The following is a 20,063-nucleotide window of genomic DNA, read 5'->3' as shown; positions in this document are numbered from 1 at the left end:
TTGGCAGCCTGGAAAAGGAGGCAGGCACCGTTATGCGCTGCACACACACACAAATGGACCACGCGTGAGCATACATGCACACGCAAATGGGCCACGCATGCACATGCGCAAATGGGCCCAAGCAAGGGTGAGAGCCATAAATGGGGTGGCTCTAGTGTCGGTAGGACATTCAGGGGCAGGGTGGCACTAATGCCGTGGAATGCACGGAGCAGCGCTAGGGCCGGCAGGACACTCGGAGCGGTGCTAGTGCCGACGGGATGTTTGGGGTGGGGCGATTGTAGCACTGGTGGAATGCTCAGGGCGAGGCTAGCGCGAATGTGGGAAGTGAGTGCACGCACACACGCTCATGCACTGGCCATCCCTTCACGTGGCCTGGTGCCCAAGAGGCCACGACCCAGTAGTGGGCTGCGGCCCACAGGTTGGGGACCCCTGCTTTAGAAAGAACTTCTGGAAAGGTTTTGGGATACATCAACAGGCCTATTAATTATATATCCAATACAATATTTCTCTTGATATATCCACCATAATTGCAGTACAGGTGATCCCCGGCTTACGACCACAATTGAGCCCAAAGTTTCCATTGCTAAGCAAAATAGCAGCCAAGGGAGCTTTGCCCCATTTTACAACCTTCCTTGCCACACTTGTTAAGTGAATCACTGTAGTTGTTAAATTAGTAACCCAGTTGTTAAGTGAATCTGTTTTCCCCATTGACTTTGCTTGTCAGCAGTTTGCAAAAAGGGATCCCATGATCCCGGGACACTGCAACCGTCATAAATATATGCTGTTGCTAGGCGCCCAAATTTTGATCATGTGATCATGAAGATGCTATGACTGTTGCAAGTGGGAGGGCTAGTCATAAGTCGCTTTTTTGAATGCTCTTGTAACTTTGAACACGTGCTAAACAAAGTCGAGGACTGTCTGCACCAGGTCTCAACAAACAGACTGTGTACAAAATACACCTTTCCTGTGCTGAAATCAGTAAAGAAATTGTAACTGTAAGCTGCTCTGAATTTCTTTGCAGAGAGAAATGGGCGGCATATAATTTAAATAAATAATAATAGATAAACTGAATGTGTTTGGCTCTTCGTCTTTTCTTCCCTTTTCATCACTTCAACAACCTAAAGATTCCTCATTTCCTGGCTTGGAGTGCCTACAAAATAAACACCTCAGCCTGAAGTTCTTTCTGATAGATTAAAACTACAGTTTTGCTTACTTAAACTAAGCCTCACGAAAGTCACTGAAACATAACTTGCGAGCAGATGCGTGATGAATAGGGCCTTAAATTACAAACTGAAGTGAAATATTGGAGCACAAAATACTTGGCCATAAAAGCAATGGGCTGACAGAATCACAAGCTGCTGTGGTTTAAATTTGACTTTCTTTTATTCGGAGGCCCCTGGATGAGATGGGCAGCCACAGAGATTTAAGAAAACAAATAGTAAACCAATACAACGTATCACAACTTTTCCGCTATTGTTTGGTTTTTCAAAATAGGCATTTTTTGGATCTAATTTAAACTTAACTAAATCCAGTGACTGCCAACTCTGGAGTAAAGCAGCAACTAAAACCGTGAACAAGAAATGACCAAATTCCATTCAACTTTGGCCCCATATAAAGTCTCTACAGAGCTTTAGACAAACTGCTAGTTCCTCTATAATTCTTAGCGCTATTCTACACAGAATTACAGTGACATTTATCTGTGGTAATTTAAAGACTAAAAAAAGCAATATATGTGCCCATTATTATAATTGTTTAACCTTAAGTTGTTAAAGACCACTATTATTAATCATGCTTCCAACTGAAAGCTAAATTGTTATGGTTACTACATAAAAATAGATTCATATCTATCTGAAAAGCTGTGGAATGGATGCTTAAGCCTCTGTTTTTCTGGTAGCTTGGTTTTCTTGTAAAAGAGAGCTGAGTGGCTTGCAGCCTAATCAACTTGACTTTATAACACCTACAATCTCACTAAGGATATTAAAAGAAAATACACGTTTCTGCGGTCTTGTGATTGCAGTTTGGATGCTCAGCAATCAGCTCACATTTACGGCTGTTTGCGGTACCACACGGTCAAGAAGCAAAGCTTGACAAACTCTTGGCACATTTCCACGTGCGTCAATTTCAGAGGCTTCATAGTGCTGAAATTATAAAATTAGGTAGAACTCTAATTCTGAACGATGGCTCAGTGGTTAAATATGCTGAGTTTGTCAACTGGAGAGCTGACAACCTAGATTCCAGATCTGAGTTCAGTGCAACAGGGGGAGCTCCTGTTATGTGGCCCAGCTCCTTCTCATCTACCTGTTTGAAAGCTTGCAAATGCGAGTAGATTAATAGGTACCACTTGGCCACGCAACGGAGATGAACACTGTGCCCTAAAGTTGGACATGACCAACAGGGAAACTTTTCCCTTTCCCTTTCTGCAAAACTATTGCCAAAACTCATAAAATATCCCAGGGCTGAATGCTTACCTTTGGCTGGAGGTTCTCTTTCTATAGCTCCTGTTTCTAAAGTCTTGTTTTCTCCAAAACACTGGCTCACGCCACCAACAAAGAGACATTCATGCTGAAAGAAAATAAATAACTTTATTTTAGAAAGTTGGCCTAGGAACTTCTATCGATAGCTTAATAGAACAATTGATTATAAATCCTAATAGAATTATCAAAAAGTATTTAAACCTAGAGAACGTGGTGGTTAAGGCATCAGGCTAGAAGCCAGAAAACGATGAGTTCCAATCCCACCTTGGGCATAAAGCCAGTTGGGTGATTTTGGGGCAGTCATTTTCTCTCAGCCCTAAGAAAGCAACATTGGCAAACCACTTCTGAAAAACCTTGCCAAGAAAACTGTGGGGACTGCCCAGGCAGTCTCCAAGAACTGGACATGATTGAATGGAAGAAAAAAAAATATTTAAGCCCTATACAGAAATAGAAGAGAGCATCTATACAGAATGTACAGGTAGCCCTTGACTTACGACTGATCACTTAGCAACCATTCAAAGTTACAACAGACCTTACCTGGGGGCTACTTATGACCCAGATTCAAAGTTCTTTTTTAAAATTTACTTATTGTTTGATCATAACAGGTAAAATACAAAAGAGAAAAACAAACAAATAAAACAAAATGAAACAAAAGCATGCTTTTAGCGCCAATAACAACAATAACAAAATGGTGTACAAAAATGGAGAAAAAAGGTGATCCAAATATCAAATAAATTTAACATTTAACATACAGGTGAATTCAAAGCTCTGATGGTTTCCCCCCTCCCCAATCGCAGTCACGTGACTGAATTTGGATGCTTGGCAACATGGCTGCCTAGACGGGCATCTGCTGGCTGCATTATAGGCTGCAGCAGCATCCTATGGTTACACAACAATTTACAATGGTTTTGCTGGTTGTGGTTACTTCTGTTTTTTTAGCAAAACTGGTCCTATAGCGAATCATGGGTTTACTTAACGATTGCCGCAAAAAATGTAATATAAAAATCCGGTTGTCCATGTTGAGGACTGTAGCTGACTAGAATTCTAACAGAGCCATATTATATAGTAGTATTTTGCTGAAAATCTCATTTATGCTTAGTTTTTTAACCGCAGTCTAACCATTTTCCCCCTAGGCTTCCATAATATTTGCTTCACATCTATTTGGACTATTTTTTTTAATAACTGCATCCCTTATTATAAATTTAATAAACCAAATCTTGTTTAGAACATTGATCTGAACAGCAGCGGACCCACTATATTAAGTGATGATGGTAAAAGTGATAGTTCCACAATTATTGGATTTCTCACCTTCACATCCATGAAAATCATGGCTAAATCAAAATACAATGCTGGAACTCTATAGAGTATAAACTATAGAGCGTTGATCATGGTGCAGGATTCTAATGGTGATGATAACCCACATTAACTCTAACAATGGAACATTTTAGATCAGGGATCAAGGTTGATTTGCACATCTTAGTTTGCAGTGATATATTTATAATACAGAACACACAGCTAAAATAAAGAAACTGACTTTCAACAGCAAAAAAGAAGAAAAACAGGAAACATGTAACATGCCCTTTTGTTTGCTCCAAAAATACATTTCTTTTGGACAAATTTTCCAGGAGCCAGTATAATTATTTCTCCTCTACCTCCAGTTCCCTATTTTCAAGGGTAAGAAGCTTTTAGTTATATGCAAAGCAATTCTGGGAAAATTAGGACAGCGTACAAAATTACTATCCTTGAGAAGGCAGAAGGAGTATTTCTCTTCCTTGGCAAATTACAGGCCTAAATCAAAACTGACCCGCCATTAGCAAAACATTGCTTTTAACGGAAGTGCAGATTTGAGAGTTTCCATGCTTTCCAATTGCATTTGGAAAAAATGAGTTTCATCTCTGCCTCTAGCCAGAATGATAGAAAGTAGGAGAAAAGGGACATTCAATGAGATTTTAATAGTTCCCAACATCAGGAGATGGCTTTGTAGCTCTCATGTACCTTCTCTAGGAAGGTGCGAAAGGGAAGGGAGGAAATACAAGTGGTCCTCAGCTTATGACCATAATTGAGCCCAAAATTCCTGTTCTTAAATGAGATAGTGAAGTGAGTTTTGCTCTATTTAACGACCCTTCTTGCCACAGTTGTTAAGCGAATCGCTGCAGTTGATAAGTTAGTAACACAGTTAGTAACACAGAAGGTCGCAAAAGGGGATCACATGATCCACCCAGGACAATGCAACCATCATAATTATGAGTCAATTGCCAAGTGTCTGTATTTTGATCGTGTGACCAGGGGGATGCTGCAATGGTCGTAAGTGTGAATAATGGTCATACGTCACTTTTTTCAGTGCCACTGTAACTTCAAACAGTCACTATATGAACTGTTGTAAGTCGAGGACTATGTGTACAGCACCACAAGCTGGCCTGACAGGGGATGCTATTTAAAAGGCCTGGAAAGGCAGTAGTCCAAGTCACCCTGGGGAGTTATTATTGCAAGAGCCTCTGATATATTCCAAGCTGCTGTAATATTGGCTTACATTTCAGCGATGCTGTGAGGGAAAATGAGAGAAAGGTTAAGTCCAACCATTTTGCACTCAAAGGCTGAGAAGTGAATATTAGGAAGTAGGTTTACATGAATAGCGATCATGGATTATTAGAGCGTACAGGTAACCTCAACTTAACAACAGTTCATTCAGTGACCTTTCAAAGTTACAACAGCACTGAAAAAAAGTGATTCACGACCATTTTTCACACAACCGTCGCAGCCTCCCTGTGATCAAAATTCAGACGCTTGGTTCTAACTTTCTGAATTCTTCCTTCAACTTTAACTGTTGTTGTTTCTTTTCTTTATGCTTTTTAGCAGTATAGATTATAGCCAACCCTCTGAAATATGCTTTAGCCGTATCCCACACATTTTGAAGCGATGTTTTTTCTTGTTTATTTTGAAGAAAAAAAATCCATTTCCTTTGTCGCTAGTTGTATAAACAACATGGCGACTGCTTTAGGAAGAAGGTTGCAGTTTATTAAAGAGGCGAGCCAGACAGAAAGATGGCTCTGCCAGGAAAGAGGAGAGAAAAAAGAAAGGGGTGAGCAGAAGAGTCTTCATCATGGTTCAGTCCGAGCCGGGGATAAACAACATGGCGACTGCTTTAGGAAGAAGATTGCAGTTTATCCCGGCTTGGACTGAACCATGATGAAGACTCTTCTTCCAACAACTTTTTGCGACCTTCTGCCAAGCAAAGTCAGTGGGGAAGCCAGATTCACTTAACAACCGTGTTACTAGCATAACAATTGTTGCAAGAAAGGTGATAAAATGGGTGAGAAGTCACTTAACAACTGTCTCTCTGAGCTATAGACATTTTGCTATCAATTGTGGTTATAAATTGAGGACTACCTGTCCACTATTCCTAGGATGGAGAAAGAGTAACTGGCCAAGGTTATCCATGATAGACTAGAACTTTTCCTTGCTCCTAATCTAACGCCTTAACCACTAGGCTAGATTGACTCTCTTAAAGCAACTTGTTGCAAGGGGTTTTGGAAGCTGGTTCTGACTTCCTCTGCACGTGTATGTATGCACAGCTTTCTTACTAAGAAAGCAAATGGACATATCTTTGGACAGGGCTCCTGATGCAACAATATGACTCTTACAGCTGCTTCAACCAATTGCAAGATGCTTTGTATACCTATATTACAAATCACATCTTTCAAATCCTTCAGACAACAGGTAGTCTTTGACTTACAACTGGTTGCTTAGTGACCATTCAAAGTTACAATGGACTCCCCCATCCAAAGTTACTTACGACCCAGTTCCAAAGTTAGGATGTCTGTGGTCATGTGAATGAATTTTGGGGTGCTCAGAAACCAGTCGCAGTCATGGCTGTTTTTAGCACCCCTTAGCCACGTTTACTGCAATTTACAATTTTTCTCTACAAACTGGCATGCACTTCCAGTTTCCAGAAAAAAACACCACAATGGGTTTGCTCAAATACTACCACAGAAAAGGTTACAAAATCAGGTCCAATCATGTGAGGATTCACTTTACGACTGCCATGACTTATGACAATAATCGCCAGACTCAATTACGATCTAATTATGAAACTTCAAGAGCTTCAGTGAAACCTGAATTCTGTTCCTATAAGAAGGCAGCTAGGAGATCCTGAGTCAATCATTCTTTCTTTATCCTAGGAAGAAGGAAATGACAAACCACTTGTGAAAAAAGTTGCCCAGAAAACTGCAGGGCTATCTCCATATAGTAACCAAGGAGTCACGATCTACTTAGACAAAAAGAATCATCTTTCCTCATAATACTGGAGAATATAAACCGATAAATGAGACAGATTAATAGACTGCGCATTTTCTATACAATATTTAACTTCTCTGCAGAAAAATAGATGTCATATGGTTCTGAAGAACCTCTACTGTTCACTTTGCACCCTTCTAATACAATGTTGGGAAAGAAGTAGAAAGAAATAGAAAAGCAATCAAGCAAGCAAACCAAAAATCTAATCCCCATGTCCAAAAAACCAAAAACAGAAAAACGGCATCCGTGATCAGATGGCCTCTACATATTTCACAATTACAATTTTCTACGGTACCTTGACGGACAGGCAGAATGACTCACAGAAAACATCTTCGAAACATTGTTTTGTTTTTTTAAAAAAACCACAGACGGACATATTATATTTATTGTATGCCATCATATTCGGCGGTATCTCACAGCCCGGTTTATCTATTTACCGGCCAGTTTGAAAAGAAACTTCAAAAGAAACAAGAAGAGCTTCGGAGAAAGATGACAAGGATCCTGAAAGGAGACTGAAGACATTTGAGAAGACTTAAAATACTTTTAAAATAATTGAAAGGTTGTCTCCTAGAGGCAGGTCAAGACCTGCCCTTCTTCTCCCAGATTGCAAGATACAGAGTAATGGATTTAAGTTATGGGAAGGCAGATTCCAACCAAATGTTATGAAAAAGAAAACCCTTTCTAACACTACAAGTCACTTGATGGCAGAACCAATTATTTAGAAAAGTGATGGGGTTCTTTTCCCTGGATGGATTCGAGCAATCTGTCGAGTGATCTGTCACGGATGCTTTAATTTGGATTTCTGCACCGAGCAAGGGGTTAGATTTAATGGCCCCTTCCAATTCTATCCTTCTGTGAAAGAATAACCAGCATTTGATCTTTGCCATAATTATTAAAGCTAACAACAGTATGTTGCACAATGACAGGTAGAGAAAGCAAATGGGTCATACAGCTGCTTGTTTTTCTCCTTATAAAAAGGAGGAAGGAGAAGGAAAGCATCCTCCGTACAGAATACATAATAATAAGAGCTGGTGAAGAGACCTTAGAGGTCTTCTAGTCCAACCCCCTGTTCAAGCAGAAGACCCTTTTACCATTCCAGACAAATGGCTGTCCAGTTCTCTTCTTAAAAGCCTCCAGTGATGGAGCACCACAACTTCTGAAGGCAGGCTGTTTCACTGATTAATTGCTCTCACTGTTAGGAAATTTCTCCTTTGTTCTAGGATGTCTCTCTCCTCATTAGTTTCCCATCCATTGTTTCTTGCCTTGCCTTCTGATGCTTTGGAAGATAGCTTGACCCCCCTCTTCTTTGTGGCCGCCCCTCAAATGTTGGAACACTGCTATCATCACCCCTAGCCCTTCTTTTCTTAAGACTAGCCATACGTAGTTCCTGCCTCTGGTCTTGATATGTTTTAGTCTCCAGGACCTTTATCATCTTAAATGTCAAGCTATGAAGACTGCTTGCATCTTCTAACTTACTTACAGTTGGGGGGGGGGGGAAGGTTTGGAATGCATAGGTGGATTTTATCCGGATGGGAACCAAGGTCACCGAAGAAATGTTGTGACAAACAGCAACATTCTTCTCATAATAACTGTCTGCAGAATAATTGGACAATGTGATCTGACCTGTCAGGGAGGGGAGGGTAAGTTTTACTGGTTTAATTATTGTTTTCCCATCATATTGCTAGAGCTGGTTTTCCATTCTTTAGTGCCGGTATGCTGTATCCAATAAAGTTTTGCCTTAGAGATCGGAATGGTTCTGGTGTATTTACTTCGGTGGAATCCTTAGCTGGAACTTTGCCACTTACCTGCTCTTCTCTGCACTCTTTCCAAAGTCTCAACATCTTTTTTATAATCCAGTGAACAGAACTGGGTGCAATATATTCACATCAATTGTACCTTTGCGATGTTTTGGATTTCAAAACACCCCTCTGCATGGGACTGATCTGAGATGGGCTTAAGCAGTAATGAGATAATCACACTTCTAACATCAATCAAGCATTTTTTGTGGAGTCAGCCATCCAGGAATAGTCTTCATCCTAAATTTATTCTCTGGACTTGTGGCTTCTACTTTTGAATCTATTTATATATAGGTTTTCCACTGAAGTGGGGGGGCGGAGGCTAACCCACTAAATAAGATGTATCTCAGTAGCAGGACTATGATACATGTATACAAGTCTTTTGTCACTCTGCATTTGATGTCAAGTTATCTTAGATCATGAGGGGTTCTTGGTACTCTATGAGCTTGACTGTTTTCTTGTAGGTATTTCGTTACCCAAACTAGGTAACATCATCAGTGTGATGCACATCATTGCACTGGTGATGTTACCTAGTTTGGGGTAATGAAACATCTGCAAGGAAACAACCAAGCTCAGAGAGCACCAAGGATCCCTCATTTCAACCCTGAGCTACAAATATTTTCCTTTAAAGACACCTCAGACCAGCCCAGCACAGTATCTGTGTTTCTACCACTGGATTTACTCATGAGATTTGGGAAGGGTTGGTGGTAGAATTGCACTTTCAGACTTACGAGACAGATGTCGGCCTCACAGGATAGAATCACAACAGGATGAGCTAATTTGGAGAAGCAATGGGTAGAAACTAATCAGGGAGAAAACCAACTTAAGGAAAAATTCCCTAACAAATAGAACAATTAATCAGTGGAACGACTTGCCTCCATAAGTTGTGGAACACACTGGAGGTTTTTAAGAAAAGATTGAACAACCATTTGTCTGAAATGATATAGGGTTTCCTGCTTGAGCAGGGGGTTGGACTAGAAAACCTCCAAGGTCCCTTTCACTAGTTCTGTTATTTCACTTTACGGTAGGCCTGCATTGACAGAATCTTGCAAATTTGAAAGTGTAAAGTCACCTTTAGAGATGAGGAAACTAGGCAGGGTCCCTTCTGAGTCTCTTGCCCTTCCCATTATACAGCTGTGGGCTACGCTGTCTCTTCTCTGACCATTCCCTAGGAGCATCTCTGCATTTGTTCTCCCAAGGTCTTTCCCATATACCGTTACAAATCTCAGTGGCATGATTTGGTGATGAATCACCATCTTTGACCGAAGCATGAATTTTGTTTTGTATAGAAAAATTCTACAGGAGAATAACAAATCAGCTGAAGCTGTTTCATAAGCAGAACTTATATAAGCAAATCCATAAGAAAGTGGATCGAAGAAGAATAAATTCAACGTTCTGGAATGGGCCAAGTAAAAGTCCAGGGCAAAATTCAAGAGAAATGATGTGACAGGATTCCTAGTTTATGCCAGAAAACTCAAATGCTAGTGAATTGAAGTGGTTTGCCACAGAGGCATAAACCACATTCCTACACAGATGGAAGACTGTTCACAAATTACGGGAAGCATTTGCTTGCAATTCTTTCAGTTAATGGTGGGGTAGGTATCTGAGCTTGGCAACCTGAAGATGTGTAGACTTCAATTTCCAGAATTCCTCAGCCAGGATGCTACTCATCTTCAAGTTGCCATGGTTGAGAAACACCAATTCAAGGGGACAATTACTTTCCTATACTGGCATATCGTTTGTGAGATTATTTTGTTTATGAAATAAATGAACCAAGTATTAAATACTATTTCTTCATCCTCTTTATACATCTGTGGGATTCACAATAAGCTTTGATAATATTCAACATGCACAATCCAGAACACCTGTAAGAGAGAAAATAGTTTTCTACCAAACTGCATAAAAATGGTTAGTGTGCTTATTTATGGAAATGGCAACTCAATAAAGAGAGAGAAGGAACACTTTTACAGTTCATGTTTCAGTAATAACACTCACTCGCTTCCGCAGGTATTCAAGCACTTTCGCAGTATGTAATGTAACATCTGCGCAAGGAATTTATTGACCTCATTTTCCCAAAGTACAGCACAGTGAAGCACAACACAAAGATCTCCTGAGTGCTTCTGAATCAAACCCCAGTTGGCATTAAAATTCTGGCACAGAAAAAAATAAATCTTTCAGGCACTGAACTTGGCAGGATGGCACCCATATTAGCAATGGATTATTAATTCTTAAAATTACGAAATTGAAAGGCTTCCACACAGGTGATTAGAGGAACCAAACAAGAGCTTGGTTTAGAGTTTGGGCTAAATTCCAACAAAAAGAGCTCAATTCGTTTTGATCTTAAATTCTAGGATAATCATAGATCTCTGCTCCCAGCACTTCCATTAACTTGACATCCTATGCCAGACATGTCAAACGCAAGGCCCGGGGGCCGGATGCGGCCCACAAAGTGGTTTCATGTGGCCCGCGAAGCCATCCTGGAAACAGTGAGGGAACGGCCCCCGCTGCCTTGGCCCTGGCCCAGGCCGGCCGGGAGCCAATGTACAATTTTGTAGTGGCCATCTATGCTGAAACGCATTCAGTCTTAGCTCCACAAGGCCATCTAGAAACAGCGAGGAACCAGCCCCTGCCGTGTCGGTCCCGCCCCCTAGGTGCATGCTGGGGAAGTGTCACCCTTTGTGAGGAATGAAGAAATGGACTATGCCTTGGCGCTTGACCTGGTCCCACACCCTTCTGCCAGAGACCCTCAGATCTATCCGATTCCTGCCCAGGCCCCCACAGGCATCCTTGATGCGAACGATGTAGAGCTGACCATGCCCACCCAGTAGGCCACACCATCCACGCCCACCCAGTAGGCCGCACCCACCCTGGCCACCCCCCCACCCCCCCGAGAGCAACCGCAATGCTGATATGGCCCTCAATGAAATTAAGTTTGACACCCCTGTCCTATGCTATTCTACATCAATTTAGACAAATGATTACAAATTTTCAGAAATGATCTATTGTTGGTGCTAAGAATTTATATATTTATATACAGATACAGATACATAAATCATAGATAGCTGGTTGATGGCTAGATGAAAGATACATAGAGATGGAAGGATGGACAGACAGACAGACAGATAGATACAGATAGTCCTCAAGTTACAACACTTCATTTAGTGATTGTTCAAAGTTACAACAGAACTGAAAAGTAACTTATGACTGTTTTTCACACTTACAACCATCCTCGTGTTCATGTAATCAAAATTCAGACACTTGACAACTGACTCATATTTATGATGGGTGCAATGTCCTGTGGTCATGTGATCACCTTTTGCAACTTTCTGATAAGCAGGGTTGATTAGGCAGTGGCACAGATTTCAACTCTTCTTCTCCAAATACTTGAATCCCACAAATTCAATATCCCTAATTGGAATATCCTAAAAATACAGCCATGACCTATAAATCATGAACATTCTTACAGAAGAACTAATGGAGATGGTTTATTGTTTCCTTCTCTCCTAACTCGTAAGGGGAAACAAATTGTGAATTAAGAGTGATTTGATGTCTACTCAAGGATAGTGCCAAGGGACCAAAAAAACCCCAACTGACCAGCAGTTCTTCAGCAGTAGAATATTACAGAAAAAGAAGACTACAATAAAATTATTCTTGGGTCCTCCTATGAATGGCAGATTCATATCCCCAGAGGGGCTATATCTTGAACCGTAGATTAATATCACCTTCAGCTTTTTTATAGCCCAATGGAGTGACAAGGTCTGAGAAAAGGCCAAATAATTAGAGTTTATCTTTTAGGTTTTTCATTCACAGGGACTTAAAAGTTATTGAGCAGAAATACTGTAGAGTAAGCTGGTTGGGTCAAGCAAATGTCAAAAGCTCAAAGCAGATCAAGACTGCCATAAGAACATCATTGGTCAGGGGTTCTCAACCTTGGCAACTTTCCTCTGGCTGAGGAATTCTGGGAGTTGAAGTCCACAAGTCTTAAAGTTGCCAAGGTTGAGAACCCCTGTCCTTGACTCATCTAGTCTGTTCTTACAGCAGCCAACCAACTATGCAAGGAAGCCCAATAGCTTCCCAGCAGACGGCCTTCAGAAGCAATTCCACTACCACTGTGGCTAATACTGTATCTACTGCCAAAAACGCCAATGCAGTGTGCCCTTTTCCCCTCTTAAAGCAAGATGTTCCCAGGTGTTTAAAGATCACTTGAAGGATTAGCACTGCTTCATACGGCACTAGTAGGACCACACTTGGAATACTGCATACAGTTTTGGTTTATCCAGAACCAAAGACAAGAAACAAAAGGATGAAAGAAGAAACAATATAATCTACAAAATAAAACTGTTAACGATTGCAACCAGTTCTACGTGGGACAAACATCACGCCAATTAAAAGCCAGGATCCACGAACACTGGCTGGCAGTCAAACGCCATGATCCCAAATCCTTAATCTCTACCCACACCAACACCAAACACCACAAGTTCGATTGGAGCAACAGAAATATCATCGGTCACGCTCTCACCCGCCACACTCGTGAGTTCATTGAAGCCAGGCACTCCACAAGCAATTCCATCAACAGACACATTGACCTACAACCAGCCTACGAACCCCTCAGGATCCAAATCAACCCCATAGCCAACCAGAGACAGCACAGGCCCTCAACCAACCTACACAAGCCCCCCTCCCACCAGCAGTTCACCTCCCAATGACCCTCACCTGATGTAACCACCCTATCACAAGACCCATCACAAGCCTCTCACTGATGACTCATACCTGACCCATCACAAGACCCTCATTTGACACACCTACACCTGAAGCCCTTATAAACAGAAGAACACGGACACTGACATCCCTCAACTCCGCTGAAGATGTTACCTAGCCTGGTAACGAAACGTTCGGAAACCAACCCACAAGCTCAGAGAACGAACCTTCACGCTCATCCTGCACCCGGGCTACAGATACTGATCCGCCAGTATTGCAAACCTCTCTAAGCTGTTTACAGAGTCAGCATATTGCCCCCAACAATTTGGGTTCTCATTTTACCAACCTCAGAAGGTCGAGTCAACCTTGAGCTGGTCAGGATCGAACTGCCGAATTGCTGACAGTCGGTAGTCAGCAGAATTAGCCTGCAATACTGCATTCTAACCACTGCGCCACCATGATTGTTAGGTCGAGGATTACCTATATTCTAGTCACCCTCTAATATCACAGGAAATGACAATAGCTAAATCAGAAACTATTTCTTCCCCTCTCTCCAGCTAAGCGTAATATTATTAAAGAAGAATGGGACACTGCCGTTCCTTTTATTCACCTTTTAAATCTGCTGTGCCATTCTTTTTCACTGGGCAATCACAGCCAGGAGCGCAGCAACCAATCTCCTGCACTTGAATTTATGAAGAACCTTTTTGCTATTATTTAAGGCATAATTATAGGCAGCTCGGAAAACAGCTGATTTAATTCCCTGTTCATTTCTCTTAATACTGTGTAGAAAGACAGCAGGGCGTCCATATTACCAGAAGCCCTTTTTTGCTGAAATAAATTCCTAACTGAACTTTTAAAAAGATTTCCCTAACACAGACAGGTCAGGTAAACATGTTTTTCACATTTAAGTTTCCTCTCGCTTGAACAACAGGAGGTTCTCTTATAAAAACCTGCAGCTCGTTTTGCACCCCTTCGGTGCCAATGACGGAAAACAAGTTCCCGCCACAGTAGAAGAGATTCATTCAGCTTTGGTTCGAATGGGTCAGCAGATTGCCTAACTTTTTTTCCTCTGTTCAATGAACCCATACACTTTGCGCTCTGGGCCCCTGGCAACTGCCCTGCATTTATGCCTGTTTGCATTGTCCCCCAGTCACACAAACCATTGGTTCACTTAATAACCGTGGTGTTTGCTTAATGACCACAGAAAAAAAGGTCATAAAATTGGGTCTATCACGTAGGTCAGGGGTCCCTAACCCCTGGTCTGTGGACCAGTACCGGACCGCAGCAAGTCAGCAACTGGTCTGCACAAACAAGGATGCAGGCGGCACACAAAACCACGCACTCTCAGGTCTGCGGAAAAACCTCTCTCCATGGAACCGGTCCCTGGTGCCCCAAAAGTTGGGGACCTCTGACGTAGGTGACTCAATTTGCGACCATCAAGAGTTCAGTGTGGAGCTAGTGGGATAATATGTGGGACCGTATGAAACAGAACAAGGCAAAATAAATATTTCACTGACCCATATTGATTTTCCCCAACACAAGCATGTTTTACAGGTAGTCCTCGATTTACGACTGATCCCTTAGCAATCACTCAAAATTACAACTAGCCTCCTGGGGGGGGAGACTTATGACCTGGATTTTAAGTTCTAGCAGTGCCCCCCCTCCCACTGTGGTCACATGACTGCACTTTGGGCACCTGGCAACTGGCCTGCATTTATGCCTGTCTGCAGTGTCTTCCTGTTCACTTGACAACTATGCTGTTTGCTTAATGACCATAGCCAAAAAGGTCATGAAATTGGGTCTATCACATAGGTGACCCAATTTGTGACCATCATGAGTTACAACCATGATAGGCAGATTCCACTGAGGTCATAACTCGAAGACTTCCTGTATGGACCTAACCATTAGAATATGGGTCTTAATGGCCTAGCATTTTTTTAAAAAAGTATCTTGGAAGACTAGTATAATAGAAACATGGGGAATAATAATAATAACAACAACGAGTTGGAACGGACCTTGGAAGTCTTCTAGTCCAACCCCCTGCTCAGGCAGGAAGTCCTATACCATTTCAGACAAGTGGCTGTCCAGTCTCTTTTTAAAAACATCCAGCATTGGAGCAGGTTTAACAACTGATTAATTGTTCTGTCAGGAAATTTCTCCTTAGTTCTAGGTTGCTTCTCTCCTTGATTAGTTTCCATCCATTGCTTCTTGTCCTGCCTTCTGGCGCTTTGGAGAATAGGTTGACCCCTCTTCTTTGTGGCAGCCCCTGAGATATTGGAACACTGCTATCCTCATCCTTCTCTTCATTAAACTAGACATACCCAATTCCAGCAACAGTTCTTTATATGTTTTAGCCTCCAGTCCCCTGATCATCTTTGTCACTCTTCTCTGTACTCTTTCTAGAGTCTCAACATCTTTTTTACATCGTGGTGACCAAAACTGGATGCAGTATTCCTAGTGTGGCCTTACCAAGGCATTGTGAAGTGGTATTAACACTTCACGGGATTTTGATTACATTATCTGTAATGTTTTATGTTTGACCTTATCTACTGGCACTTCTAAAGCATCTCAAAACCTGCATAATTTTTCCTGTTCCTATCTCAGCATGGTCCTCATGACAGCAACATAACACATGGTTCTCTTTCCTGCTGCTTCTTATTAATTATTGTTATTATTATTCTTATAATTAGTACCTTGAGGTATAATTTCAGACAAACAGAAACAGCTCTTAGATGATGAACTCTCTTCCTCCCTAATGATTCCCATTTATTGCACCAAATATAAAATCTCCAAATTATATTATACAAAATATGCCATCTTATTCTGTACCATAATAGCAAGATAAAAAAACCACATTTTTGAATCATGTAATGTAAAAACCAGAAGGAATCTGGATTATTTAATCCAATGCTTCCCAAACCTTTTCTTTCATTAATCAAAACTGCTTATCATGAAAATTTAATCGAACTTGGAAGTCTGGTTGTTACGTTTCTTCCTCCAGCACTGTTGTAACTTCAAACGGTGAATGGGTATAACTTGAGGTACCTGAGGGCTAGCTGAGGAATTCTGGGAGTTGAAGTCCACAAGTCTTAAAGTTGCCAAGTTTGAAGATCCTGCTTTACACCAATTTAGATGTGCCTGTTGTGATGGGTAATGGGTTTGTGTTAGTGTTACCCCCAAAAAAATCGGTTTAGCCCATTTTAGCTAATTTATCCAGATTTGGGAAGCACTGATCTAGTTCAATTGGCTTACTGCAGAAATGCACTACAACGGTAATCTTAGCTCTTTAGTGAGTTTTCCATCGCTGGGTACCTTCCAAATGTGTTCTGTTTCAACTTTCATCATTCCTAGGTAACATGATGACGGGAAACAATGGTTGGAAACTGATCAAGGAGAGAAGCAACCTGGAATTAAGGAGAAACTTCCTGACAGTGAGGACAATCAACCAGTGGCACAGCTTATCCCCACAAATCGTGGGTGCTCCATCACTGGAGATTTTTAAGAAGAGACTGGACAATCACCTGTCTGAGATGGTATAGGTCCTCCTGCTTGAGCAGGGGGCTGGACTAGAAGACCTCCAAGGTCCCTTCCAGCTCTATTCTATTCTATTCTATTCTATTCTATTCTATTCTATTCTATTCTATTCTATTCTATTCTATTCTATTCTATATGACAATGCAGGCTAAGAATGCTAGAAGTTGAACCTCAGAATCTTAGGAAGGTACAAGTTTGGGAAAGACTGTAATCCAGAGGCCCCCAGAGGCCCCCGACCTTTTGGACACCAGGGAGAGAGATTTTTCCACGGACCAGAGGGAGCATGGTTTCATGTGCTGCCTGCATCCAGCGAATGGGGCTTCACTTGTTTGTGTGGCCTAGTTTCTGGCATGCTGCAGCCCGGAACTGGTCCACAGACTCGGGGTTGGGGACCCTGGCAGTAATAGAGTGTTTATGAACTCCTTCAAGATGAAAGAATCAGGGTTGCTGGTTGACAACATAGTACAGTGGTGGCGAACCTATGGCACGGGTGCCAGAGGCAGCACTCAGAGCCCTCTCTGTGGGCACTCGCACCGTCGCCCCAGCCCTAGGCCTTCAGCTGGGTTTTATAAAACCTTTTTGCTTTAGGCCTCCACCGCTGTGTGCAAAAAAAAAAAAAAAAGGTTCAATCAGTCAATTTCAACTTCTCGCGGAAAAAAAAAAGATCTTGCAAAGTTGGAATTGATTGAACTTTTTAGTCCCACCCAGTCTGCCGTTACCACTGCAGCCATGCCCACCCAATTGGCCATGCCCACCCAATTGGCCACAGCCAGCCAATAGGCCACATCCACCCGGCACTCAACGATGCATAAGTGGGTTTTGGGTTGCAGTTTGGGCACTTAGTCTCTAAAAGGTTCGCCATCACTGACATAGTACATTTAAAGGCAAACTAACCCACAAGCCAGCATCAGGAGGAAACCAGAGATTCTGATCAGCTCTCAACCCTAAAGGACATTACTATGGCTAAGTGGTTGCTGGGTAATCTGTTACCGGGGTAGAATTTGCATATGGAATGCGGTATTTGGTAGGCAACAGACATCAGAAGATGTTCATCCAATTGGCTTCAGGTATGGAAATGAGAGCCCTGGATGTGCAATTGCCCGTATCTGAGTTAGCTGCTTCTTTTTTTAAATATACAACCTCTCGCACTCCGCATACAAATGCACGCCTCAGCACCTGACCCCAACTCGGTATTTTCCAACAGCACACTTAAATGGAAAGCTGCCCTAGGGATCCATGGGGCTCAGAAATCACCACAAATCACTCATTTTGGACCAAGGAGAGGGGTGGGGGAAGGAAGCATCCATCCACCTTCATGAAATGAAGGTATTTGGAAAGCTATTCTGAGTTAAAACAGGTTGCTGTCCCCTTTAAGCGCCATTAAGGGGGTCCTTTTGTGGTGTTCCTCAAAGAGCTTCAGGGACATTGTGTGAGAGTGTGCTAAACTCACTCTCTTTTGACACCTTGTACTCCAGCAATAATTCAAAGAGGATTTGGGGCTGAAGGCCAAAATATATGATGAACCATTGCAGGAATTGGGTATGTCTAGATTAACGAAGAGAAGGATGAGGGGGGACATGATAGCAGTGTTCCATTATCTCAGGGGCTGACACAAAGAAGAGGGAGTCAAGCTATTCTCCAAAGAGCCTGAAGGCAGGACAAGAAGCAAAACAGATGGAAAGTAATCAAGGAGAGAAGCAACCTAGAACTAAGGAGAAATTTCCTGACATTGAGAACAATTAATCAGTGGAACAGCTGGCCTCCAGAAATTGTGGGTGCTCCAACACTGGAGGTTTGTAAGAAGAGATTGGACAACCGTTTGTCTGAAATGGTATTAGGGTCTCCTGCTTGAGCCGGGGGTTGGACTAGAAGATCTCTAAGGTCCCTTCATATTCTGTTATTCCTCCTTAGCAGCCATCTTTTCCAATTGTCTTATGTATTTATTTCAATTTATACAAAGAGTAATTTTGTGACATAATAGCTTATGTATTATATTGTTGTTGTTGTTAATTGCGAAGTCGTGTCCGACCCATCGCGACCCCATGGACAACATTCCTCCAGGTCTTCCTGTCCTCCACCATCTTCTAGAGTCCATTTAAGTTCACACCTACTGCTTCAGTGACTCCATCCAGCCATCTCATTCTCTGTCGTCCCCTTTTTCTCTTGCCCTCCATCTTCCCCAGCATTAGGCCCTTCTCCAGTGAGTCCTTCCTTCTCATTAGGTGGCCAAAGTATTTGAGTTTCAACTTCAGGATCTGGCCTTCTAAAGAGCAGTCGGGGTTGATCTCGTCTAGGACTGACCGGTTTGAACGCCTTGCAGTCCAAGGGACATGCAGGAGTCTTCTCCAGCACCATAGTTCAAAGGCTTCAATTCTTTGGCGCTCAGCCTTTCTTATGGTCCAACTTTCACAGCCATACATTGCAACTGGGAAAACCATGGCCTGGACTATACGCACTTTTGTTGGCAGGGTGATGACTCTGCTTTTTAGTATGCTGTCTAGATTTGCCATAGCTTTCCTCCCCAGGAGCAAGCATCTTTTAATTTCTTGGCTGCAGCCCCCATCTGAGGTGATCTTGGAGCCCAGAAAAATAAAATCTGTCACTACCTCCATTTCTTCCCCATCTATCTGCCAGGAATTGAGAGGGTCAGATGCCATGATTTTGGTTTTCTTAATGTTGAGTTTCAAGCCAACTTTTGCACTCTCCTTCTTCACCTGCATCAAGAGGCTCTTTAGTTCCTCTTCACTTTCCGCCATTAGAGTGGTATCATCTGCATATCTTAGGTTGTTGATATTTCTCCCGACAATCTTAATTCCAACTTTTGATTCATCTAGCCCTGCCTTTCTCATGATGTGCTCTGCATATAAGTTAAATAGGCAGGGCGACAGTATACAGCAGCGGTTCTCAATCTATGGGTCGCGACCCATTTGGAGTCGATCGACCATTTCTCGGGGCTCGCCAAACAAGGCGATCCGCCATTTTTCCCCCTCAGGGGGCGCCACCGCGCATGCGCACCGTGCATGGGGGCGCCACTGCGCATGCGCACGGCGCATGCGCAGCACGTTTGTGTGACAGGGTCACCGTCACACAAACGTTGAGAACCACTGGTATACAGCCTTGCCGGACTCCTTTTCCAATTTTGAACCAATCAGTGGTTCTGTGTCCAGTTCTCACTGTTGCTTCTTGACGCGCATATAGGTTTCTCAAGAGACAGATAAGATGGTCTGGTATTCCCATCTCTTTAAGAACTTGCCACAATTTGTTGTGA

The 20,063-nt window shown here is 42.3% G+C and overlaps 1 long non-coding RNA gene across 1 annotated transcript in view; it reads right to left on the bottom strand.

The window, feature by feature from the left end:
* Positions 1 to 20,063, bottom strand: part of LOC120305832 — a 61,336-nt gene that overhangs the window by 3,448 nt on the left and 37,825 nt on the right. The window contains exon 2 of the long non-coding RNA XR_005556100.1: positions 2,469 to 2,562. This is a non-coding gene — a long non-coding RNA (uncharacterized LOC120305832). The remainder of the gene's footprint in view (positions 1 to 2,468; positions 2,563 to 20,063) is intronic.

Source organism: Crotalus tigris, unplaced genomic scaffold, assembly GCF_016545835.1.
Source record: "Crotalus tigris isolate CLP2741 ecotype Arizona unplaced genomic scaffold, ASM1654583v1 scf7180000017691.523996, whole genome shotgun sequence".
Taxonomy (NCBI): domain Eukaryota; kingdom Metazoa; phylum Chordata; class Lepidosauria; order Squamata; family Viperidae; genus Crotalus; species Crotalus tigris.
The sequence above is the reverse complement of the archived record's forward strand: the minus strand, read 5'-3'. Positions and strand labels throughout refer to the sequence as shown.